Source organism: Ambystoma mexicanum, chromosome 2p (genome assembly GCF_040938575.1).
Source record: "Ambystoma mexicanum isolate Mex_15411 chromosome 2p, UKY_AmexF1_1, whole genome shotgun sequence".
In the NCBI taxonomy this organism is placed as follows: Eukaryota; Metazoa; Chordata; class Amphibia; order Caudata; family Ambystomatidae; genus Ambystoma; species Ambystoma mexicanum.
In genome coordinates this window covers 898,625,423-898,652,293 of record NC_090923.1, presented here as the reverse complement: position 1 = coordinate 898,652,293, position 26,871 = coordinate 898,625,423, and positions in this window count along the sequence as shown.

The window sequence follows — 26,871 nt, the reverse complement described above, 5'->3', positions numbered from 1 at the left end:
AAGAAGGATACACACAGGCTTATGCATGTATTTTGCCTCAGATAAACATCTAGTTAAAGAGTGTCCTCTGGCTCCTCCCTGACGCTCGGGAAACGCCAGCTCCCGATCCTAAATGGAGCAAGGTTTCGAGAGAGCGATTTTTCCTCCACATCAATTCCATCTTGAACTCTCCTGGACAAAACAAATTGGTGATATTACAGGCCTTTTTATCGCCATCCAAGGACAAGGTCTACCCCATACTGGCCTTGGTGGATTGCGGAGCAATGGGAGTCTCCATTGATCAAGATTGGGTCAGAAGTCATAACATTCCATATGAAGCAAGAAGTTTTTCACAGCCAGTGGAAGCAATTGACGGAAGACCTCTTTCCTCAGGACCCATAAGTCTGCAAACAAGGGAGATCCATCTTTCCATAAATCATCATCAAGAAAGAATTGTGTTTGACATTATAAAATCAGCCCATTACCCCTTGGTTCTGGGCATGCCCTGGTTACAAAGGCACAATCCATATATTAACTGGACGGCCGGATCCTTATTCCTGGGCTCGGAGTTCTGTATGAACCATTGTTTAAACCTGGATACCTCAGACACAGCTCCTATAAGTCTACCAAGGTGTCCAGAGACACCACTCATGGTTTCCAATATTGTACAAGTTCCAGAGATATATCAAGGGTATGCTGATGTATTCTCTACTGCCATTGTTCAAGCCTTACCTCCACATAGAGCCGAAGACTGTGCCATAGATACTGAACCCTCAGCAGTGATTCCCTTTGGCAGGATGTTTATCCTTTCAGAACCCGAAAAGAGAGCCCTCCGGGAATACCTAGACACTAATCTTGAGAACGGCACCATAAGACCTTCAAAATCACCAGCTGGTGCTTCATTGTTCTTCATTCCAAAAAAGGATACCAAAGAGCTTAGACCTTGCCTGGACTATCGGGGCCTAAATCAATACACCCTGAAAGACAGATACCCACTACCCCTGATCTCGGATATCCTTGAAGCTGTGAGAGGTGCAGTGATATTCACGAAACTGGATCCCCGAGGTGCTTACCATTTGATCCATACCCGGGAAGGAGACGAATGGAAAACAGCCTTTAGAACACCCTTTGGTCACTTTGAATACCTAGTCATGCCCTTTGGTCTGACTAATGCTCCCGCAGTCTTCCCGCGTTTTATGGATAGGGTGTTCTCTGACATGTTATTTCTCAATGTTATCGTCTACTTGGATGACATATTGATCTTCTCCAAGGACTCCTTTAAACATGAAGAACATGTAAAAGCAGTTCTTCAACGTCTCCGTGAAAATCAACTCTTAGCCAAACCAGAAAAATGTTTGATTCATGTTACATCAGTTCACTATCTGGGATTTGTCCTTAGTTCAGAAGGAATTAGTATGGACCCTTCAAAGGTGAAGGCCATACTGGCTTGGCTCACCCCAACATCTGTTAAGCAAATACAATCCTTCCTGGGGCTTGCCAACTTCTACCGGAAATTCATTCCCACCTTTTCCAAGATTGTTCAACCCATTGTTAATCTCCTGAAGAAAGACGTTTGATTTAACTGGTCCATACCACAAGACAAGGCATTCCAATGGTTGAAAGAAGAATTCACTCAGGCCCCCATCCTGGCCCAACCTGACATAAATCGTCCTTTTCTAGTGGAAACTGATGCCCCCAATTACGTCATAGGAGCAGTTTTAAAACAAGAATCCGATGATAAGTTGGAACATCCCATTGCTTATCTCTCCCGGACCCTGACCACCAGCAAGACTCACTACTCAGTTCTGGAGAAGGAGTTATTGGCTATTCGTCATGCCTTCACTGAATGGAGACATCTACTCCTGGGTGCTAAATATCCAGTTCAAGTCCGTACTGATCATCGAAATCTTCAGGTCCTACAATCCGTGGAGTGCAGGAACAGTAGACAAGCTCGATGGCCTACTTCTTTGCTCAATATCAATTTCAAATTTCACATGTTCCTGGATCGCAAAACTTGATTGCCGATGCCCTTTCTCGGCGTCCCGACTACGTTCCCTTGGAGGATAAGATCTATCCTAAAATGTTTCCAACCACAATCTTTGTAGCTCAAGCGATCAATCTCCTGGAAGAAATCAGAGTACAGACTAAATTATCTGAACTCTGGAAGGACATATCGAAGAAAAATCCCTGGCGTCTAACAATCAAGGAAGGATATTTATTCAAGAACAATTCAGTGGTCATTCCGACAAAAGAACTTCAACAGAAGGTAATTAATCTATGCCATGATACTCTTCACTCCGGCCATCGAGGAGTAACCAACACCTTGCGTCTTATACAAAGACAGTTCTGGTGGCCAGGGATGAAGTCCAGTGTAGTTCAATACATCAAGACCTGTGCTATTTGTAGTCAGAACAAATACGATAATCATAGGCCGGCGGGTCTGCTTCTATAACCTACGTTGCCAATCAGACCCTGGGAAGTTATTGCGACTGACTTCATTGTTGAATTACCACCTTCCCGAGGATATACAACCATCATGGTAACCAATGACTTGTTCACTCATCTAGCTCATTTTACACCATTGTATAAACTACCATCTTCCTCAGAACTTGCTGGAATTTTCCTGGAACATATTTTTTGTCTTCATGGCCTTCCTTCCAAGATTATTTCGGATCGGGGACCTCAGTATATTTCACAATTCTAGAAACATCTCTGTCGAGTTCTAGGAATCCAACATGCCCTTTCTTCAGGCTATCATCCACAAACCAATGGGGAAACGGAACGAGTAAATCAAACCCTGGAACAATATCTTCGTTGTTTTGCCACCAAGGTTCAAGATGATTGGTCTCACCTTATACCTTTAGCCAAATTCTCTTACAATAACTCAGATCATTCAGCTCTCAAGATCAGCCCTTTCCATTGCAGTCAAGGTTATCACCTGTCTGTTTTACCATCAGTTCTTCCAGAATCTACTCCGGTACCTACCCTTGACTCTTGGATTCAGACGCTGATCGACTTACAAAGAGAGGCCAAGGATCAGTTAGAACAGGCCCAGACTCGAACCAAAAGATATGCGGACTCTAAGAGAAGACCATCACCTTCCTATTCAGTCGGCGATCAAGCCTGGTTAGCCTCGAAAATGTTACCTCGACATCTACGACCAAACAAATTAGCTCCTTGCTATTATGGTCCATTTTCTATAAAGGAGATCATCAATCCTGTCTCCTTCCGACTTAAACTCCCGGATTCCTGGAAGAAGATACATCCAGTCTTCCATACTTCCCTGTTGAAACCCTACGTTAGTTATACTCGAAAACCCTTCAAACCCACACCTGTTGTTGTGGACGACCAGTTGGAATATGAGGTGTCCAGGATATGTGATTCCAGGTATAGGAGGGGTTGACTACAATATCTGGCAAGTGGAAAGGCTACCTCCCTAGCGAGAGAACATGGGAACCAGTTTCTAATTTAAAGACCCCTCGTTTGCTCAGAAGATTCCATCTTATTCACCCAGGCAAGCCTGGAGGAACCAGTCTTCGGAGGGGGCATGCTGTCATGACCCGGCGAAATTGCCCCTTCTGGACCTCATTGTCATTGTCACGAAGGGCCTGTACTCCTTGTTCCTCCCAACATGACCGTACCAAGCTCCGTGCTATGCACTAGCTTCCACGTCATGGCACGTACTATAAATTGGTCACGCCCCTGCGGGTCCGCGTGTCTCAACGCTATGTTCGGTAGTGACCCGACGTGTGTTTACTCTCTACATTGGTTTCCTTTGATCCTCTTACTTCCTTCCTTGCCTTTTATCCTGTTCCTGGATTTCCCCCCCTACTTACTCGTTCATCGCTATGCTGGATACCCTGGAACCACGAACTTCCCGGAACTCTGAACACATCCTGCAACCTGACGAGGCTCAGACGAGCCTATTCAAGACCCGAACCATCCACAGGAAGAGTCCTGCGGCCGAACAAGGGAAATCCCGATCACAGGTGAGATGGGGGGAGATTTACCACACCTTCTCCTTCAAGGGGCAAAGGTAATGGGTGCTCTGGGCAAGCTTGATGGTCAATTTGCTTATTTCTGACTCTGACACCGGAATAGTTGGGTCAAGAGATAGTGTCGGAGTTGCAGAATCTGGCACAGAATTTTGACACACCGCTATTTGGGGAGTCTTGGGTTCCCCTTGTTCTGTTTCTAGGCTGCCCCCCCCTTTCTAGAGGCAGTCAACAGAAGTGGTTGGTGAGGGGTTTGGGGTTCCTCTTGGGCTGGTTCTGGGTTGCTCCGCCCTTCTAGGAGGTGGTCCCCAGAATGGAATTGGATAGTTTGGGCATCTGAGCACCCAGTTTCATACTCAGTGATTTGAGGAGTCTCGGGCTCCTCCCTTTCTGATTCGGGGCTGTCCCCCCTTCTTGGAGACAGTCCTCAGAAGGGCTTTGGGGAGCTAGGGACTCTTCTTCCTCTGGTTCTGGGCCGCCCCCCCCCTTTTTGGCAGTCCCCAGAATAGATTTGGGCATCATCCTATGTGGGATCTTGGGGATCTGCAAAAAAACTAGATAGTTGAATATGGGGGCAGTTTTGGACCCCCTGGTTCTGATTCTGGGCTGCCCCCCCCTCTGGAGGCAGTCACCAGAATTGGTTTGAACCAGGGGATTTTCTTGCTGGTCATTCTGAGGTTTGATGATGGGCGGTTTTAACTCGGTCCCCACATCTACCCAGTCTTGATCAGGATCTCTTGGGACCCATTTTTCTTTGGGAGGAGTTCCCCCATCCCTGAAGGAGAAGATCCTTTTCCCAGAATCCTCCGAGGACCCCTCTCCTTCAAATTGGACGATCTGCACCTCCTCCACCGAATGGGCCTTTTTAGGCTCTTTATTTCTCCTACCCACCCTCTGTTCCTTAGGTTGCAGACTTTTGGGGGCAGGAGATTCTGGTTCCGGTTCCTGGGTTTCCAGGGGCTTTTCACAAGTGGGGAAGGAAGTTTCTTCTAAGGCTTTAAACCCCCCTTCCCCCTGTGCCTCCTCCCTGGGAACCGGTGGGTTGTCGGGGTTCTTTCCCTGTCATTGTTCTGGAGCATCAGACCGTTGATTTGAGGAGTTCTGAGTCACCATGCTTATCTGAGGGTTCTGTTGAGCCCTCAGCATGCGACCCAGATCCTGTGCCAAGTTCTGGACCAGTTGGGACACCCGCTCTGGCTGGTACAGGGTCCTCTGGTCTATCCTAGGTTGATCACGGGAAGGGTAACTGTCCCTTCTCCCATAAGACCCTTGGTTGGGATAGTTTTGGTACCCCTCCACCCTTGGCCTCCCCTCTCCCAGATTGGGCTGTCTGGGCTCAGGAAAGTGGGGAAATAAAGAGGGTTGTTTTGGGGGTTGAGGTTTGGCAGGTACCGGGGAAAGAAACTTGGCCCGGCATTTGGGGGTTTACTGACCTCCTGGGGAAAGTGAGGAGGGAAGTTTCCTGGGTTGGCAGCTGCCCGGTTGGATCCCCCCCTTTGGCTGGAGAGTCCACACATAGCCCTGGATGGGCCTGTTGCCCTTGTAACGGGGGCTGATGTAGTCAGGGGAGTTAGGGGTCCCATTTGTGGGGTTACCTCCCTGACTCCCTGTTTGGGATTGGCCCGAGGGCCTTCTGGGTTTTGGGTTAGTAAGATTCAGTGCAGGAATGTTTTTAGGCCCCCCCATCTCCAGATCTAAAATGGGGGTAACCTTCACCTCCGCCACCTTAGCAGCAGCAGGGGTGTTGGTTGGTTTTGGGCTTTTATTAGCACTTTTATTCTCTTGTAGTTTCTGTACTTCGCAAATGCGAGTTGCCTGTTCAATGACCCAGTCTAGTGATCTTTTCTCATGAAAGTCCCTCACCAGCTGGGTCATAATGTATTTAGGGAGGGCATGAAAGAAGGTATTGATAAATTCCCTACTGTCAGTGCGCACCCTCCTGGTGGTTTGCGCAAAGGCACGTTTCAGCTCTTGGACAAATTCTTGTGGGGCCTGGTCTTCTCCACATTGCAGGTTGTAGGCTGCCTTGCGGGCCTCTTGAGGGTTTCTATGGCTTCAAAAATGCTTTAAGATGGCCGGCCTATATGTGGACCATCTTAAGTGGTTCTGATCCTCCAGCCCCGCAAAGATGCTGGAGTACTCAGGTGAAAATGTCTACTTGACATAATGAATACAACTTTGGCTGTCCTTCAGGTGGAAAGTCTCCATCATTTGCTCAAACAATTCGAGGTGGTCCCAAACTGAATATTTGGCATTTTTATGGTAGGGTGTGATGACACCCCTAATAGCCTTGATTTGCTTCAGGGGATCTTTCAGTAAGGCTCTATTAACTTTGTTGGCCTTTTTAGTTTTGGTCACCCTGGTCCACTCATCCTCTGACTCAGCGGCACTGCTACCTGAGATGGCTGTCTGATCCTCTAGGCTCTCCCTGATTCTGCGAGCTTGGGAATGGCTGGCAGAATGTGGGGGCCTAGTCTCTTGAGACCTGTGGTGCTCAGAAGAGTCTTCTGACTCTCCCTTGCTCACAGGATTGGCTGAGTACTCCCCCCCCCCACTACTGTCCTAGCTGGGAAGAGGTTTTTAAGATGCTCTTTGTGGGCCTAGTCTCGTGGAATTCCCCACCAAATTTGACTGACTGATCTCTTGGTAAGTGATATTTTTGAGGTTCCAGTTCTCTGATTCTCCCCTCACTGGAGTCTCCCTGATCAGAGAGGCTGGCCTTAACATTTGGGAACCTGTACATAGATGCCCACCCATCCATTTCTGGGAGGTGCTGACCTGTCAGTCCCATATTTCCCATTGTGTTGAAGTCTGCCATCCCTGTGGCCCGTGGTTCATATGAGCCAGTGGACATGGGGGTGGCAGAGTCCATGGAACTGAAGGGATTAAAGTCCCTGATTCCAGGTTTCCTGAGGTTATGCTCAGGGGTTTCTCTCGCCTATCTTACCTCGTCTTTTTCAGCCCCTAAATCCTAATGACATGCCAATATCTGACCTTTTTTCTCCTCTATTAAGGCCTTAGTGGTCTCTATGAGTTGTTCTTGCATGGCTATCTGTTGGTGCAGCCTGTCATTCTTTTCACAGAGAGCCTCATTGTCTCACTGTGCTTCCTGCCTGAATTGGGAGTATTGGGCCACTTTTTGCTGTACGAGACTCACCTCCTGAGTTTGTTCCTTACTGGTCTGGTTATTCTTTTCCAAGGCATCCTCCACCCGCCTGGTGTGCTCTAGTAGCTTTTTGTAATCCATTTTGATTTCACCAAGTTCCTGAAGGGCCAGGGGATTTTCTTCTAACTTTGTTTTTAAATGGCTGACTTCCTGGCCTAAGGCGTCCCTCTCCTGATTTAGAGTGCCCCTCTGTGCAGCCAGGTCGTCCGTCTGCTTTTTATGTGCCCCAGCTTTCTGGAGCTCCTCATCAAACTCTGTTTGGGATTCTAGGTCTTTAATAATTAATGTATTATTTCCCCTTTTAAGGATTCTAGGTGGTTTTCTAAGGTGACTATCTGTTCTGCGCATGCTCTGTTAAAAGTTAATTGCTGCGCCAGTTTATGTTGACTCTGTTTTAAAGAGTCAAGCCTTTCCTGACACTCTTTTTGCAGTGTCTGTTCCTTTGCATCTTGCTCCGCATTCTTTTGCAGTGAGATAGCCATATATTCTTGGAGTTTGGTGGCATACTGCCTAGCCTCTGTTTCAGATTCATTACTATCTTGGAGCCTTTGCTCTGCAGAGTGCAGATTGTTCTGGATTTCCTGCAGTGCTTCCCCTTACCTCTTTGTGGAATCTACATGGTCTGCATACTTTTCCTGTATGACTCCTATGTGGAGGTACAGGTAGGCCGCTATTTTGGCAATTTTGCATTGCTCCTCTTTTATCTTAGGGGTCATATACAATTCGCTAAGTGCTTGATGTAATGGCCCCTTTTCCTGCCAGATATTAAGGTTGATTTCAGTGATTTCTTGTTTAATTCCCTGCAGCCATACGTGTACATCCTGTTTTAGCTATTCACCCCTGACAAACAATTTGTGCAGTGGGTGTTCCCTTGCAATATTGATTTCCACTGGGGTCGCCATTCCGGAAATATTAATTTCCTTCTGGCTTATCTCAGGGTTACTTTACTTTTGCAAACAGGCCCAACTCCTTTGAGTATTTCTTTTGAGGGGTGCTTATACAGTGTAGCACAGTATGGTAACCCAACAAGGTGTATGTACCCCGTCGGCTAGCACGCTGTGTTAGACTGTCACGAGTGGTATGTCTAATTCAGGATCCAGCGACGAGCCCCTAAGCTGTAAGTGATTTCAATCCGGCACACACCCAAGTCAAAGCCCAGCATGTAGTGCATAACTGAAACCCTTATTTATTTTTGTCTATAAGTTCAAAATGCTGAACGATATACCACCCATATCACACCCTACTCCAGAGACCCCCCCCCCCCCGGTCACACTGAATCAGGAATCAGGCTAGTTTGCAAAGGTAAATATTTATTTATGTATTTAAAATGTAATCACAATATGTTTTAATAGATAAACAACAATCACCGATGGGTGACAGAACACAGAATAATATCTTTAATACACTATGAATCATGTAATGAGCATCAAAAACATATGCAGCACAGAAAATAATACTTTTGTGTTGGTTTGGACGGATGGCACTATGGTTAAAGGTTCCCCCTGCAACACCCCTCAACCCCCAATAGGAAATGTAAAGAGATGGGAGGAGAAAGCAGGTATTCAGGAATAGCACAAATCAAACAGAATATGAATCCCACTTTCCCCCTTCAGACACAAGAGAAAAACAGAATTGACTTTTCAGCTGTCAGGATGGCTTTTAAATTATCTTTTGAACTGACTGGGCAAAAACACCAAGGGCCTCATCACGACTTTGGCGGTAACCCTTAAATCCGGCGGTAGCGCTATTACCGCCGGATTTAAGGGTCCGCCAAATCAGGACTTCGGCAGATTTCACCCCAGCTCTGAGCTGGGAGGAAATCCGCAGAAAATTCATGCTATTACCACCGGCGGGAAATCTGCCGGCGGTAAGAGCGTGAATCTTCCCCATTGAGCCCAATGGGGCATGAGGCATTCCCGAATGGGCTCAATGGGGAATGGGGATTTACTTTACCGCCAAACTCGTGATCTGGTGCTATTATCGCCGGAGAGTTCGGCGGTAGGGCTAATACCGCTGGTGGTAATACCGCCGGCGTTACCGCCCAAGTCGTGATGAGGCCACAAATATGGTCAAACATACTTAAATTGTTGTAAATTCCTATGGGAGCCGCTTTGAACAGTTACACACAGTCACAAACAATGATTTAGTCCAAAGAAAACATTTGCAATCTCAAAGTCCAAGTTTGAAGCAGTTTACAGCAAATTCATACGTGTAAAAATTTCTCAGAATTGTAATTCGCGGCAAACGTTTACTTGCGCGATATCCACGATAACGGGAAAATCACTGTTTTGCAATGGATAGCTACAGAGGTTAGGTACAAGTAGGAGTTGAAATTTCGTTTCTATCATAAAAACTGAGGGAGTTATAGCAGTTTTAGTGAAAGGCGTTTTTGCGAGATAGGCGCGAGAACGGAAAATAGAAATGCACTTTTGAACATAACAAATGGGTTTGCTTACACTACAGGATGACTATGAAAAAGTGAATAGACACAGAGGGATCTTACAGTCACGTGATCAGTGTAACCCGCCTACTGTGGAAACTCTACTTCTTCAGATGAGAAAAGAGTCAGAGCAAAGATAGTTCTAACAATACTGGTTCTGAATGAAAGATATGATGGGTTTAAGATAGGCATAAGACAATGTAAATATACTATGGGCCACAGTTCATCTAGTTAATACTCACAGGATAAGTCATTATATTGGACCGTCAGCTCTGGTCATTGGATTGGGACTGGTCTAGGAAAGACAGCACATCAGGCACGGTACTGGATTAGTTATGCCGGATTTGCACAGTATCTGCCCTCCTAATCTGTGGGTATTTGAATCAGCTGGATAGCGAGTTTCTCAGGCACACCTAGTGGTGGCAAGCCAGAGAATTTCAGGATACTGGTTCAAAAGGCCTTCTCACACCACACAGCGCTTCACTGGGTGGAGAGAATACATTTGAGGATTTGGGACTTTCAGAAAGTCAATAGTTCTCTACTGCTTACAAGAGTTTTGGCCTCATGCTCTGGAAGAATATTAAAGCTGGATGTAGAATGCTGGATCAGAGTGCTTCGCCAGAATCAGGAAAGAGGGTGGATCTGTGAGTCCCTATGTGTTGTCAGCTGTCTCTATTTATGCTTAAAATGACATCACAAAGTAAGTGCATGGGCCGGCTTAGCTAAGCTTGCCCCTGTGAGCTGGGATAGGATCAAAATTCATCTCCGCCTTGCAATTTGAGTGTTTGGATCAAGGCCAGATGATGTCACATTTTATGGTTTGTTTTACAGTCCTCAGAGACCTCCCTTTAGCCACTGGTCTCAAAATCGGATTTGATACTAAATGTACATTTCCACATTGGTCACCTTTATACAAATCACATACAAAGATGCCATATTTTATGTAGCAGCTATTCCTCAAAACCCTGCAGCGGTGGGATCTTGTCTCAACTTTCTACAGAATTTTGTCCTTTATGCTATGAACACAATTTCCAAATTTTATGCAAATTTCCACACATGTGTCTGTTTACCATAGGGATGTGTGTGTAAATTTTCACAATTCTAACATTAATACATTTCACATAAAACCACATATATTGCCATTCCTGTCCAGAACATGCCACACAGTTCTACCGCCTCTTCACACGTGCAGCCAAAAATTAAATTAACAACTCTGTCCTTTTTATATTTTTCACCACTTTGAATAACAAGTTATGAGTCTTTTAAAAATTGCCATTGTTCATTCTTAACCGCAGATGGTTGCTTGGCACCACCCCTTTGTCTCTCCTGGGAGCCCAGTGCATCCCCCTGCTTGGGGGAGCTCCTTCCAGGAGAGTTTATGACCACCTTCACACCTCTGCTTCCTGGGCTGAAAGGCTTGTCATTGTTCCTTCTCTTTCTGTAGACAAGAGTCTGTTCTAACCCGCAATTATCATCTCCCAGTCAGTTTCTGCTGAGAGGAAGGCCCTCCTCCTAGGAGAAAAACTTGCTTTTCCAGTTCTTGCACGTCAGCCAGGCTAATTCACTTCTTAAATCCAGCAAAAACCAAATTTGTTGCATCAAACATAATTACATTACTTTCTTAGCCTTAAAATCTGTGGGATCAAAAACACAACCAACATATGTATTCGTTTTTGGCAACAATCATTTTTATGTTTGCTGATCCAGCAGACTTTTAGTTTTAGCTCACTTTAAAGTTTCATCTGTAACTCATCTGACTGCTGTCATTCAGGTAGCCCCGGGTACTGCACCCAGATTTTGGGCTGGGCTGTTAGTTTACAGACAATCCAGTTTGTCTGAAGAATGTTTTGCTCTTCATATTAGGATTTTGTATGTTTCACAATGCTTCATTAGATACATGAATTTTAGCACCAGGCAAGATATTGAATGTTGAGAAGTGTTGTGTTATAGGCATTTTGGAGTTTTTAGCAACAAAGCAAATGTCATTTCTAGGCGCATTTTGGGGTTTCACTTGCAAAGTGCTGCTTCTCTCTCTGCACTCTGCTTGCTGGTCATGGAGCCCTCTGGCACATTTCTGCAGGGTGTGCTCTACTCCACCGCACATGCACCATGGGTGGCAGGTTGTGCATCCCTCTTTTTGTGTGCTGAAGCACATGGTTTTTGTAGGTTTTTGTAGGTTTTTGGCACGCACAAGTGTTTTGCCGCCATTGTTGCTGTTTCTTTCACCATAACTGGCAGGGTGATGCCGCATAGCATAGCGGAGTGGGTCAATACATCCCACAGCCTGCAAAAATTGGCTTCCAAGTTATTGAATTCAAATGTACCAAATATATTCAGAACAGATGCTTCGAGCAGTCTGTGGGAAAGAACCTAGAGAATGTTGGTCATTAATAAAGTCCTGTATCAAGGACATTAATGACTATCTCCAAAACAACGTTGGGCAGCAGAAATGGGTAGAACATTTTTCATACCTTTATAAAAACCCGGCTGAAGATTGCCCTGTATCCCAAGTTCAACCAACCACAACTTGGGACATCCCACATGAAACTGAGACAGTCTTAACAAGGATCAACAAGCTAAATCGCTCAAGAGCCCCTGGTCCGGACGGGATTACCAACATTGACTTGAAAACCCATCCCGGTGAGTAGGCCCTCTTGATTAGTGAGGTGTTCCAAAATTGTGTACATACTCATTCAATACCATCATCTTGGAAGACGGCAAACATGGTGCCAATTTTCAGAAAGGGAGCTAAAGAAAATCTGCGGCACTATCGCCCGATAGCGCTCCTAGACGTGATTAGCAAAGTGTTTTGATCCCTGGAATTGGACAAATTCCAGATATGGACGAAAGAAGATGACTGTATTGATCCGTTGCAGGCGGGCTTTGTCAAAAATATGGGAACAACAGAGAACATCTTACTGCAGAAAAACCTACATGGTATGTAGATGGTGTGCAATTGGAAAAGGTGAAACGTTTCAAATATTTGGGAGTAATTCTGAATAACAGCTCATCAGAAATCCCAATGCAGAACATTCTGTAGAAAAAGATTAAAACACTGGCTGCTCAGACCAAGGCCCTAGTTCTGAACTACTACAAAGCCCAAGTGAATTCAGGGTTATCCTGCGGAGTGGAGCAATGCCCCATATTCCAGTAAAAATCTGGAAAAGGTTGGAAGGCATCTTTTGGCGCAAAGTTTTAGGCCTACAATAGTCAACTCTGGTATCTCTTATTCATTGTGAACTAAGCTTGACGTCATTAAACACGTCGATTGCTAGAAATACTCTAATGCTGTATAGGAAGATTCTTCTTCCTTTGCGCCCAAAGTTTTTTGACATCGTCAGTAGAGAAACACTTGGTGGTAAAAACAAAATACTAGCAAAATTGTCGTTAGTGATCAATCAACTCCTAGATGAGATTCTGGAGCTCGGCAGAAGAACTTATGAGTAATCCAACTAAAGTTAAAAAAAAACAGATCAAAACTGACAGGATAAAGATTTATGTTAGTTGCACCCGCGAGCAGACTTCGATGGATGCACCAGTGTAGAGGAGGTCCCAGACATGGCCTGCACCCCTACCCCAATACGAGGTACCGGGAGTGTACTTGCCAAAGTATGTGATGTATGCGGAGCAAATGAACCAACAAAGAGCTGCGTTGTACAGTGTACATCAGAAGAGCTGTACCTGTTGAAGCACCCATAAGCAGACAACCATGGGCTGAACATTACCCTCTTAGACAGCCATACCAGCAGCTGAGATGAAATGAAGAGTACCTAGAGACGATCCACGAAGAAACCCGAAGAGCCTTAATGGAAGGCCAGTGAACATGACACAACGGCCTGGACAGACTCGCAAATGAACGAAACCGGCTATCGAAGATAGCACGCCAGTGCGAGTAGGTATGAAAATGGATGTAATGGACACAGGAAAGAGACAATGTTAAAACGTAAGGAAACGTGGCTATGAAACAAGATGGAGGAAACCAACCAGTTAATGCATTTAAATTGGCTTGGAATGCAAGAAGCTCAGAAAACAGTACTGCTTACAATGCTTAGTAGAAGAATAGAGTGGCATGCGCCATATATATATATATATCTACCCCAATGAAGCACGGTATACTAGTGCGACTCCATTTTGGAAAGCAGAACTAAGCCCAGGCTGCAAGAGGGCCACCAAGGCTGAGATTCATATTCCAGCTAAGGCCAGGAGGGGAGAGCGGAATCGAAACTCAGCAAGAAGTAGCTCATGCTTGAGAATTCGAGGTCAACTCCAGGAAGGGAGGAGAGCGGCAACTCCGGAGAACCAAAATTTAAGAGCATACCAGCCTGCCCCGTGAAGGTCAAGATAACGGGGGCCCAGTGTAACGCTCACCTGGCTCCCACGGAGGCACTGGTCTGGTCTGGGTTGCTGTGGCCTCTTCAAGCGTGATGCACAGAATTCGGACCACCGATTGAACAGGACCCCCAAATCTTGCTTGTCTGGCCTGTAGGAATATCCTTCTGCAGATGAGAATGGGGATTAACTGTCTGCTGAATAGTGTGCTTGCTCTCCCCTTTCCCCCTTCGTTCTCCTCTGACTTCCTCCAAAACCCCCCGGTTTAAGCTCACCTTATGGTTTGGAAGGATGAACTCTCCATCCTGCTTCTGGTGAAGGGACGTGCGTTCATCCAGTTACTTCACTGGTTTTCAGAATGGCGCTGGCAAATCCACTCGACTTTTCTGAGCGATACACCGTAAGTATGAAGATGCTAAAGTTCAAGTGTGAGCCTCCTTTTATGTTGTTTCTCCTAACCTGTGATCTGTCCTTTATTTCAGGTGCAGAACCAAGGTGATGCGTTGAGGGGTTAAATTGCCAGTGGTAAAATCAGGTGAGTTAGTGATGAGGGCGACCCCTCTAAATGTCTTTATAATTCCCCAGTAATGTCTTTTGTCCTTTCCCCATAGGGGCCGCGGTGCGGTACCTGCCAAAGATGCGGCGCCGACCCGAGATGTGGAATGGTTCACCAAGAAAAGCCGGTAAGTAATATGGCTGAAAATTCGGCCTTCCTCTTGTGTTCCCTTGCTCTCCTTTTGTCTCTTCTTCTCTCCCCTAGGTGCAGAGATGTGGCGACTGGTGCTGAGAGCCGCGATGGAGCAGGGCGGCGTCTCGGGAACAGGTGAGTGAAGCGCGGTGCTGCTGCGAGCAACGCAGTACTTTTAAATGGAAGTCCTCCTTCAGGAATGCTGGCGTGAAGATTCCGGATGCAGGTAAAAAGGTTGAATAAGTTCTTGGTTTTCACCTTTCTCTTCTCTTCTTTCCTTACAGGTGTTCCAGGTTCGAGGCGGGCGTGGCTGGAGTCCAGGTGCAGGAGCTGACACGGTGAGCGTTCAGCTGCTGGGATGCAGAACAACGCGAAGCACGTGTGGCTGTCCGGGCGTGGCTTAAATAGCCTTGGAAGAAGTTCCAGGTGAGTATTCTTCCACAGCCCCACCCAAGTAACAAAATAGTTCCTTCAGAAAAATAGTCCCTCCTAAGCCTCATTTGGCTTGGTTCTTCATGCAGCATGGTCTGCTTCAGGTAAGTGCACCAAACACTTCCCCTTATGAGCCTGGTGCCTATGGCGCCAGGACTGATGTCCAACATGAGCCTGGCGCCAACGGCGCCAGGACAGAGTCCAAAGAGCCCCTATAATGGGCCGCTGGGCTTTTACCCGGGGGCGTGATGCCTGCTCCCGGGGGTGCTGGGCCTGGCCTGGTGCTCTGGGGGTAGGCATCATGACAGCCTCCCCCCCAAGGCCCCTCCCAAGGTCGTTTCCCCAGGAGGTTTCGGTTTGTTCGGGAAATTCCTATGGAACCTTTTTACTAGCCGAGGTGCATGTACGTGGTCGCTGGGTTCCCAAGATCTTTCCTGAGGCCCGTACCGCTTCCAATGAATTAGATAGAAAAGTTTTGATTTTGAGATCTTAGAATCCAAAATGTTCTTCACCTCGAATTCAGGCTCCCCATCTATCTGGATTGGTTCTGGTGGCTTTATTAATCTGGTTCCTGGTTGCACTGGTTTCAAAAGCGACACATGAAAGACGGGGTAATCCACATGTTAGCTGGTAGATCTAGCTTGACTGCGACTGGGTTAATTATAGCTTTGATCGAGTAAGGGCCTAAATACCTTGGATTAAAAGTCTGAGGTCCCTTGAGCGATAAGTGTTTGGTAGCCAACCATACTTGATCCCCTATTTGGTATGGAGGCGCCTCCTTTCGATGCAGATCCGCATTCTTTTTGTATTCCCCTTTCGCATGTTGTAAGTGTGCAGTAGCATCCTTGAAGGCTTGAGTAATCGTAGAATGCAAATGGTCCACTGCGGGCATTTCGAGGCTCAAAGGTGAGTCTAGGTCTGAAGTACGAGGGTGATGTCCATATAGGGTATAAAAGGGGCTCTGACCAGTTCCAGAGTGTATCGAGTTATTGTATGCATATTCAGCCACCCATAAAATGTCCTTCCAATTACCCTCTGACTGGTGCAACATACATCGTAGATATTGTTCAAGGGTCTGGTTCGTTCTCTCCGTCTGACCATCGGTCTGTGGGTGGTGGCTGGTTGAGAGACTTACGTCGATTTGTGCCAGTTGACAACACTTTTTCCAAAAATGAGAAATGAACTGGCTCCCCCGATCGGAGATTAGTATGGACGGGAATCCATGCAGACGGATGACATTTTTGAGGAATTCCTTGGCAAGAACAAAAGCTGAAGGTAATCCCTTCAACGGAATAAAATGGGCCATCTTGGAAAATAAATCCACCACAACCAGAATAGTATTGTATCCATTACAAGAGGGCAGGTCCGTGATAAAATGTAGTGACAAGGTGTGCCAAGGTGCTGGTGGAATGTCTAAGGGTTGAAGAAGACCGGCGGGTTTTGTTTTTTGACCTTTGTTTTGGGCGCAAACTCCACAGGACATCACGAAAGATTTAATATCCTTTCGCCAGGAAGGCCACCAGAATTGTCGTTTAATTTTTTCCTCTGTTTTGGCAATGCCAGGATGTCCTTCCATCAGAGTATCGTGATGACGGGAAATAACCAGTTCTTGCAATTCCTTTTCTGGCAAAAATAAACGTCCTTGGAAGTAAGGTAAGCCATCGTTGATTGAAAAGGCAGACCCCCTTTTGATCCAATCCTGCAAGGCTGAAGAGTCCAGGAATAGTTTTACCCGTGCTTGAATGTCTTCAAGGGTTTGTAAAGTGGTTATCCCCAAGATTCTTTGTTCTGGAATTATCGGCACAGGTTCTGAGTTTGTGTCCATTTCTCCCATTCCAATTCAAGATAGCGCGTCCGCTTTGCCATTCTTACAGCCGGGACGGTAGGTGATTACAAAATCGAACTCAGCAAAGAATAAAGCCCATCGGAGCTGTCGTGAAGACTGAGCCTTGGCAGTTTTTAAATATTGTAAATTTCGGTGATCAGTGATCACGGTGATGGTATGCCTGGCGCCAAGAAGATAATGCCGCCAAGCCTTAAAGGCGGACTTAATGGCTAATAATTCCTTATCGGTGATTGCATAATTTATCTCCGGCGGTGAGAACTTTCTGGACCAAAAAGCTACGGGGTGCAGTTGGTTGGTTTCGGGGTCTCTCTGAGACAGGACAGCTCCCATGGCTAAGCTGGATGCATCGGTTTCGACTATATATGGGAGATCAGGACGTGGATGTTTCAAAATAGGTGCGGACGTAAATTTAGCTTTTAATTCCTGAAAGGCCTGTTCAGCTTCCTCGGTCCATTCAAAACGTTTATTCTTCCGCAAGAGTGCAGTGATGGGTTGCACCACCCGTGAACATTCTGGGATAAACCTGCGATAAAAATTGCCAAAACCAAGCATGCTTTGGACACCTTCCACCAAACTAGGTGATGGCCATTTGAGGATGGCATCCACTTTCCGTGAGTCCATTCGGACCCCTTTAGGTGTCAGGATGAATCCAAGAAACTCAACCTCGGTGGTATGGAAAACGCATTTTTCCAGCTTTGCAAACAGTTTGTGCTGGCACAATTTCTCAAGGACGGCCCTGACATGTTTTCTGTGATCAGATTCCGAAGAGGAGTACACCAGAATATCATCGATATACACGACAACACAGACATCGATGAGTTCCCGAAGGACATCGTTCATGAATAATTGGAAGGCAGCAGGCGCGTTGCACAACCCGAAAGGCATCACCTGGTATTCGAATAGTCCATATTTGGTACGGAAGGCCGTTTTCCATTCGTCGCCTTCTTTTACTCGTACCAGATGATAAGCCCACCGGAGATCTAACTTGGTGTATATGCAAGCGTCCTTCACCTGGTCAAGGAGTTCAGGGATCAAAGGCAGAGGGTAACGATTTTTAACAGTTATCTGGTTCAATGCACGGTAATCGATACAAGTTCTAAGGTCGCCTTCTTTTTTTGGCACGAAGAACAAAGCCGAGGATGCCGGAGAATTTGACGGGTGAATGAAACCATTGGCTAGGTATTGATCTAAATATTGTCTCAAATGCAGATTCTCCGGCTCAGTAAGGGCATAAATCCTGCTACAAGGGGGTTGTGCACCGGGCACCAGATTGATTTGGCAATCGTACAATCTGTGAGGAGGTAACGTGTTGGCCTGTTCCTTTTGGAAGACGTCCTGAAAGTCTTGGTATTCCGGAGGTAGTTGCATGGAGATAGAGGTTACTGATGCTAGACTGATCTTCAGAATTTCTGGGTAGCAGGCTCGTGCACACTCCGGAAAGGTTATTCTCTTCGCTCGCCAATCAATTAGAGGATTATGTGTCTCTAACCAAGGGATTCCGAGAATAACCTGAAACTGTGGAGCCTTGATGACATCAAACACAATTGCCTCCCGATGGCCGTCCGGACCTACAAGTGTTACCTCAGCTGTGGAATGTGTTACCGGTCCCGAGGCAATTTCGGTTCCATCGACTGTGGTGATGACATCTTTGCTGGTTTTAGGACGCAGGGGGAGGTTAATCCTGGAGACCAATTCACGATCCACGTAGTTTCCTATAGCCCCACTATCGATGTATGTCTTTATTGCATGCAACCGCTTAGGCTGTTCCGGATCTACGAGGACCATTGGCACAGTTAAATGCGAGGTCTGAGAGTTCGTTTTCAAGCTCGGCAAGCAGACCCCTAGGCTTGTCGGGCGGGGTCGTTTCCCGATACAGAGGTTTCATGGATTTTTTCAGCGGCTCCTACCACCTTCCTGGGCGGCCTTGCCGGGCAATCTCGTAGAAATTGTCCAGAGGATCCACAATAAAGACATATTTACATCTGCCGTCTTCTTTCACGTTCCTTTTGCGTTAAAGGTCCTTTAATTCCCCCGATTTGCATTGGCTCAGAGGCTTCAGCCCCCTTGAGGTTAGCGTGGGTCTTGACTAACACCCGGGTCTCAAACTTGGACCGATCTGCTTTTCTGTTTTGCAGTCTGTGATCCAATTGGACCACTAAGTCTATATATTCCGAGTACTCTTGGGGCGGATTTACAACTTGGGCCAGGACATCTTTAAGTTCTCTGCGTAGACCTCGATAAAATAACGTGATTCTTTTATCCTCTGGCCACCCAGTTTCCACAATTAGTCTACTAAAGGTTGCAATGTAGGAAAGGAGGTCTTGATTGCCCTGTCGCAGAGATAGAAGTTTGTCATCTAGAGCCTGCCCCTGGGCGTGACGAGCAAATAACCTTTCCATGCTTGCTTGAAATCTTTGAAAATCACGAAGAATCGGGTCATCTTGAGTTACCAGTGGAACTGACCAATCGGCAGCACTGCCGCTGAGATATGACAATACAAAGGCTACCTTGGTCTGGTCATTAGGGAAGGCCCCAGGTCTGCACAGGAAATGCAAACGACACTGATTCATGAATACGGCGAATCGTTTGGGGTCCCCAGCAAAGCGTTCGGGTGGGGCCAGCGGCATGTTTCCAGGTAGATTAATCTGCACCGGGTTACTGGAAAGCACAGGAGCGGGGTTCCCTCCGGAACCGGGTAAAGGAGTTTGTCCAGCTTGACCTTGCAAAAGCTGTCTAGCCAGGTCATCAGCTCTTTCCTTTGTTACAATCACTTCCCTCCCGAGAGCATTAGTCTCTTGACGAGCGGCATGTACTTCGGCCCGTAATTCCCCCAGCAGTTGGGCCAACTGGTCAGTCTCGGAAGTTTCCATAGCGCCTGGGTGGGAATTTGTAGGAAGGCTTCGCGTTCTGTAATGCTCACCTGCTCCCCCGGAGGCGCTGGTCTGGTCTGGGTTGCTGTGGCCTCTTCAAGCGTGATGCACAGAATTCGGACCACCGATTGAACAGGACCCCCAAATCTTGCTTGTCTGGCCCGTAGGAATATCCTTCTGCAGATGAGAAAGGGGATTAACTGTCTGCTGGATAGTGTGCTTACTCCCCCCTTTCCCCCTTCGTTCTCCTCTGACTTCCTCCAAAACCCCCCGGTTTAAGCTCACCTTATGGTTTGGAAGGATGAACTCTCCATCCTGCTTCTGGTGCAGGGGCGCGCGTTCGTCCAGTTACTTCACTGGTTTTCAGAATGGCGCTGGCAAATCCACTCGACTTTTCTGAGCGATACACCGTAAGTATGAAGATGCTAAAGTTCAAGTGTGAGCCTCCTTTTATGTTGTTTCTCCTAACCTGTGATCTGTCCTTTATTTCAGGTGCAGAACCAAGGCGATGCGTTGAGGGGTTAAATTGCCAGTGGTAAAATCAGGTGAGTTAGTGATGAAGGCGACCCCTCTAAATGTCTTTATAATTCCCCAGTAATGTCTTTTGTCCTTTCCCCATAGGGGCCGGGGTGCGGTACCTGCCAAAGATGCGGCGCCGACCCGAGATGTGGAATGGTTCACCAAGAAAAGCCGGTAAGTAATATGGCTGAAAATTCGGCCTTCCTCTTGTGTTCCCTTGCTCTCCTTTTGTCTCTTCTTCTCTCCCCTAGGTGCAGAGATGTGGCGACTGGTGCTGAGAGCCGCGATGGAGCCGGGCGGCGTCTCGGGAACAGGTGAGTGAAGCGCGGCGCTGCAGCGAGCAACGCGGTGCTTTTAAATGGAAGTCCTCCTTCAGGAATGCTGGCGTGAAGATTCCGGATGCAGGTAAAAAGGTTGAATAAGTTCTTGGTTTTCACCTTTCTCTTCTCTTCTTTCCTTACAGGTGTTCCAGGTTCGAGGCGGACGTGGCTGGAGTCCAGGTGCAGGAGCTGACACGGTGAGCGTTCAGCTGCTGGGATGCAGAACAACGCGAAGCACGTGTGGCTGTCCGGGCGTGGCTTAAATAGCCTTGGAAGAAGTTCCAGGTGAGTATTCTTCCACAGCCCCACCCAAGTAACAAAATAGTTCCTTCAGAAAAATAGTCCCTCCTAAGCCTCATTTGGCTTGGTTCTTCATGCAGCATGGTCTGCTTCAGGTAAGTGCACCAAACACTTCCCCTTATGAGCCTGGCGCCTATGGCTCCAGGACTGATGTCCAACATGAGCCTGGCGCCAACGAGCCCCTATAAAGGGCCGCTGGGCTTTTACCCGGGGCGTGATGCCTGCTCCCGGGGGTGCTGGGCCTGGCCTGGTGCTCCGGGGGTAGGCATCATGACACCCAGGCAGGTGGCGAGGCTAAAGGAAAATCAAATACACGAAAAACTGGAAACTGAAGCAAATTCATGGTGAACAGACACGTGACCTGCCAAGCACAAGGAGGCACCAACGTGTGTCACCCAGAACCCGAGGGTGCCATAACTTTTCCTGATAAGAGGCTACAGTTCTGAGGCCTTACCCAGCCAACTAATTGACACATAGCTCAAAGATACTGATCGATAGAAAGGAGGCAGGGTGAATCATAGGGCATGTGGCACCTGGGTGTCCATTCTGCATGCTGCTAATTAAAGTGGAGATTTATGTCTAGGAGTGTAACCCACCTAATCGCAATGGACCAAATAATCTAGCGTCCTATAGCTTGTAGAACCAATGAGACGTCGTAGTTGTCATGACGTCTGTCACGCGTGATGTAGAGGGTTGGACATAGACGCCCACCCAATAAGAGTTATCCAATCCACATGTTACCATATACAAATATAGCACCTATACTTAAGTTACCTTTCCTAACCAATTATATTGCATGACAAGTTTTGTAGAGTTAGACGTCAATGATGATGAGTTTTGTGTATAAAAGTTATTGTTCAACTGAAGTTCGTGGAAGTCGGAGCGAGACAGGCGATCGCAAGAATGCTGATTTCCAATTGTTTCCCTGTTTGATGTATTTGTCATTAAACGGACTTCCCTTTGCCAAACTACTGAGTCCTCCTTATTGAGTCGTGTTGGAGTAAGTGAATCCTGCACCCCCATTCCTCACATGGTGCAGCTATCTAGTTTTACAAGTACTAGAGGGTAAGCACTGGCCTATGGGCCCGTCAGTGGTTATCTCGTCCTCTTTTACACTTGGTAGCGTGAGGATGGTTTTGGCCATCGATTATTGATTATACATTTTAAGACACCCATAGACTGACGGCACAAAGTAACTCTGGGCCTTCAGCAATATCACAAGTCCTTTCGCCATTCCGGCTGAGTAGACTGAGAAGCTTCCCGTGGACAATGATAGTATAATTTCGGAAAAATCTGCAGTGGGTCTTAAGGAACCTGCCTTTCCAAGCATAACCCTTCTCATTCCCACGGGCAGCGGATTGAACGAAAGGACCACAAGGGGCTGAAGAGGAAGGGGCAATGATCCCGAAGCTCCAGAGAGGAAAAAGATGCGATCGGTGAGTGAAACAATAAACTCGTTACTTTGGCAAATGTCTTGTAGGCACTGGAACAAGTAAGGGAAAGGTAACGGAGGGTGGCGGAGAAAAAAAGAAATAGTTAGAAATAGAGAAGACTGTATATATATAAGGGGTTAATGACTCGAGTATAAGAGAAAAATTTAAGTTTACCGGGGTGCACCCGAGAGAAAAATGTAAGGTTACCGGGGGGGGGGGGGGGCACCTGAGAAAAAATGTAAGGTTACCGGGAGGGCACTCGAGAGAAAAACGTAAGGATTCGCCTTGTTCCTGCGCTTTAATATAGTGGTCAGAAGAAACGTGAACCCAAAGCCCATATAATAGGGGACGACTAGGCTACAGTGATGATTAAAGGCGGCACTAATGGGGTTCATTTAGACCCCATGGCAGGGTATTAATTAGAAGGCAGGTATATGTGTGACCAGCTGGTGTCCGTCTAGTCTGTCAAGTTTCTGTCTTATGTGTTCTGTTGCATGCCAAATGTAAGAAGAATTGTATCATTGATTGTTTGAAATGAAAGTGTGGTTTTACACGATTCCAGAAGTAAGAGGGAATCGCACACGGATTGATGTTTTTGAGTAAATTGATGATATAGAATTTTGGCGGGAAAAGATTGGATTGGAGCTTGCGTATTTGGTGCTCGCTCATATTGTTGAAAGTATTGAAATTGCATGAAAATATTGTTGGTACCGGAATTTAGAATGGAGGAGATTACCCCACTTGCCCACTTATGTAAGCAGTTGCCTAAACATGCAACCAAGCTTAAAAAATACATCACTGAGTGGGTTAAGGGCACCGCCCACAAAATGTTTATGCTGTGGCCACAGAACGGGTCCCTATCTAAAGCCGCCCTGCAACGTATGACGACTTATCTGCATGCCACATATACCGGCAAGAAATTAGAGAAACGCCTTGCTGTTCTGGAACTTTGGAAAATGTTCGAACCGATGAAGGAGGAAGAACCACTCACAGACTGGATATTAACCGTTTGCACAGAGGGGTGTGAGACGCCTACCATGCCACCAGCCCCGCCTGAGCCAGTCATCGAGGGACGTAAGACAGAGGGACTCTACCCTCTAAGAGAACTAAAGGCAGCCACAGGGTACAGCAACCCGATATATGAGTCACCTGCATACCGTAGTGACGTAATAAAAGAGAAGGAGCAGGAAATTAATCTTGCCTCCGCAGTTCAGCGGGACAAGGAGAGACGCGATAATGATGAAGGGAAGGACCAAGCACAGAGTTGTGCATCTCTTGTTAAGGAGAGAGAGGGAAAGAAATGGAAAGGGAGTGAAAATAGAACAGATGAGATAGCATTCGCGAAAGACGAATGGATGAAAGGCCAGATATTGCAGAAGCTTGATGGAAAAGGAAGTGATGGTATAAGGCCGAGAGAGAGGTCTGATGAAGTACAGAGAAAGGAAAAAGAGAAGTAAACGAATATGAGGGATGAAAGGATAAGAAGGAGGGATAGGCTGAGGCGAGAGCAACCATATCGCGAAGAGCAAGAGAAACAGCTCGTTCGCAAACAGAAGGCAGCCTATGACCAGCACGGACAGGATAAGCAAAAATTGGAGGAAGTTAGAAGGGCAAAGGAATGTAGATACGAAAGGATGAGGGAAGTAGATAAGGCTAGAGAAGAAGCGAGGAAGCGCAAAGAATTAAATGAGGAATTAGAACGTAAGCGCAGACAGAGGGCACGAGACATTGAGTATTTGGGGCGGGAAGTCAAAAAACCCAATCCTGTTGCAGAGTGGGAGGACATAGAAGAATTCTTTCCTGCAAATGACTTGGTACCTGATACGAGTGGGGCAAATATTGAGGATGACGTCGATACCAGAAGCATCGGGGAAACGATTGACAAAATATACGATGAGATGGGGCTGGAACAGATATCCCATGGGGGAAGGGAAAATGAGCGCTTAGAGAGCACTCAGCTATATGACACTGAGTATGTCACCCGAAGTAGTGGGAGCAGGGGACTGTCCCTAGACAGGCTGGAGATCGGGCAGAAAGAAGAAGATGCAATGAGTTGTCTAAACTGGGAAAAATCAGAATCCGACTCCGGTGGGGAGACGGAGGACGAGGCACACGAAGGAGGGAGACGGCGCGAAAGGCGGCTCCCAGGGAACCAAGGGGTACGATGGTCAGACGCTAGCGAATCCACAACTGGGACACCAAAGTCTGCCGAGCAGCCCGGCCGACATGAAGAAATACCCCACGGTCGGCGGTGGTGGCAGCACCAGCCTATGCAGACAGATTGAGGGCATTGCCAGGTAGAAGGCAATGCGAGAATGATACCCAGGCCATAGACAGGAGAGCTAGAGGGAAAGAGAAGGAAGACTGCGTGTTCCAATTCCCACTGTTAGAAAAAGGGGGAGCAAGACCACAATATATTCCGTGGCCACACATGGACCGAGAAAATCTGAAAAACAAGCTTCCAATGCTGACATCGGGAGCCGGGAAGTGGATACATGAGTTAGAGAAAATGACAGGGGGCGTCACCTTGGCTATAGGGCACATTAAGGGCCTCCTGATCGCCATACTTGGTGAAAGGGCAGACTATGTATGGAAACGGGATGGGTACGCTCGAGTAACCACAATTGACACTTCCCATGACGGAGCACCATTTAACAATTGTAGAGCAGCAGTGTGGAAAGCGCTACAAATGCTTTACCCTGACACTTCCGATATGGGAGCTATAATGACACGAAAAATGAAAGAGTCAGAGGATCTGTTGATTTATATCCAGAATTTTCAAGACGCATTGGTGCTCAAAACGCATGAGTCTTGGACGAAATCTATCCCTGTATTCTACCACATATTTTGCCTGGGGTTGCCTGAACTGGTACAAAAGCAGCTCTAGAAATTAGTAGGAGTAGAAGCTAAACTCTGGGCCGAAATACAGTGGACAATTGAGCACTATTGCATATTGTTGCAAGAGAAAAACCGGAAAAAAGAGGCAACTCGTAAGGGTGAGGATGCAAAGCTGGTGCAAAAGAAACTCTCAAAGTATGCTCTCAAGGGAGCCATGCTGACAAACCCAGCTGAACCAAACACGCAATCAGCAGCGAACCCATCCCAGCATAACCAGGGTAACGCGGGATTCTACCCGAGAGGTAGGGGTTTCGGGGGAAGAGGATGGCAGAGTAACCAGGGTGGGTTTCGAGGTAACCAAGGTGGATTTCAAAATGTGCAGATGGGCAGTCCAGCCACGCCAGATGGACAAATGGCCCAACCACCACCGGTGTGTTGGCTATGTGGAATAACAGGACATGTGGCATGCATGTGTAGAAACCAAGGCATGTGGCAAAACGGCCAAGGAATGGGGACCGGCATGGTGAACCAGCCTGCCGTCCCGCACCAGGGCGGTGCACAAAATCACATAGCGCAGCAGCAGACATCAGGCTCGCAGCAAGGTGCGCAGCAAGTGGTTCAACCCTCGAACATGGAGAACCCGCCACAAGGACATTCCCAGCAGGCACCGCAGCAAAAGCCTCAGGGCACTAACTCCGGAGGGGGAGACAAGCCTGGAAATGGGGGAAATCCACAGGCATACAGTGGGCCGAACTTATATATGAAATAGGACAGCTCACGGGGACTCTGATATTCTCTATCCTATCAGTGACACCAGACCCTAATAGGGAACCTAGGGTGAATATCGTCATAGGGGGCAGAGAATATTCCTTCTTAGTTGACATGGGTGCAACGCGCTCGTGCATACGAGAAGGCAAGTTTTCCTTGTCCAGTGAGGCCATAGATACTCAGAGTTTCACGGGAGCTCACAGTAGAGTTCCCTTTACAGACATGCTCCCAGTCTCTGTAGGAGAGTGCGAAATGAATGTACCCTTATTGTATTCACGACAGACCCCAGTAAACATCCTGGGTCGGGACTTGATGACAAAGTTAAATATGACAATCTCATTTACCGAGAATGGTATAGTGTGCTCCACTGCAGGAATGCATTATTCAAACATATGCAAAATGATTAGAGTATACTCAGGACGCATAGCCATGAGAGCTACACCCTTAGAACCAGAAGTATTCGCATATGGAGTGCGGGTGCTCATGGCGGGATTGCCAGGCCTTGTAGATAAAACTATGAGAACCCCTGATGAGTTCCTATTCAAACCAAGAATACCTATGCACGAAGAGGAGGGACAAGTATTTCCCTTAATGATACAATCTGACGCAGTGCGAGGGAAAGTGGCATTGGTTAAAGGATATGATGACGAAGGGAGACAATGGTGCGCGATTATCGCCATCGAAGAAGGGTACTGCGTGACCAATGTCACCGATGACGATCTATTCGAAGAACACCATGACCTAGAAGAGACAAGTTTGGAAGTGAGTCTCACCTTTTAGGTCAAAATGATTAAAGGGGAAGTGCCACAAAGAATGATGTTGGCACTGATACGTCCAGAATACTTTAATGATGACATGGCCCAAGTACCCGTCACAGTATGGACTACAGGGCCTTATGACGTAGGCCTCTTGAAGGGGGCTGGTGAAGTAAAAATTAAATTGAAACCA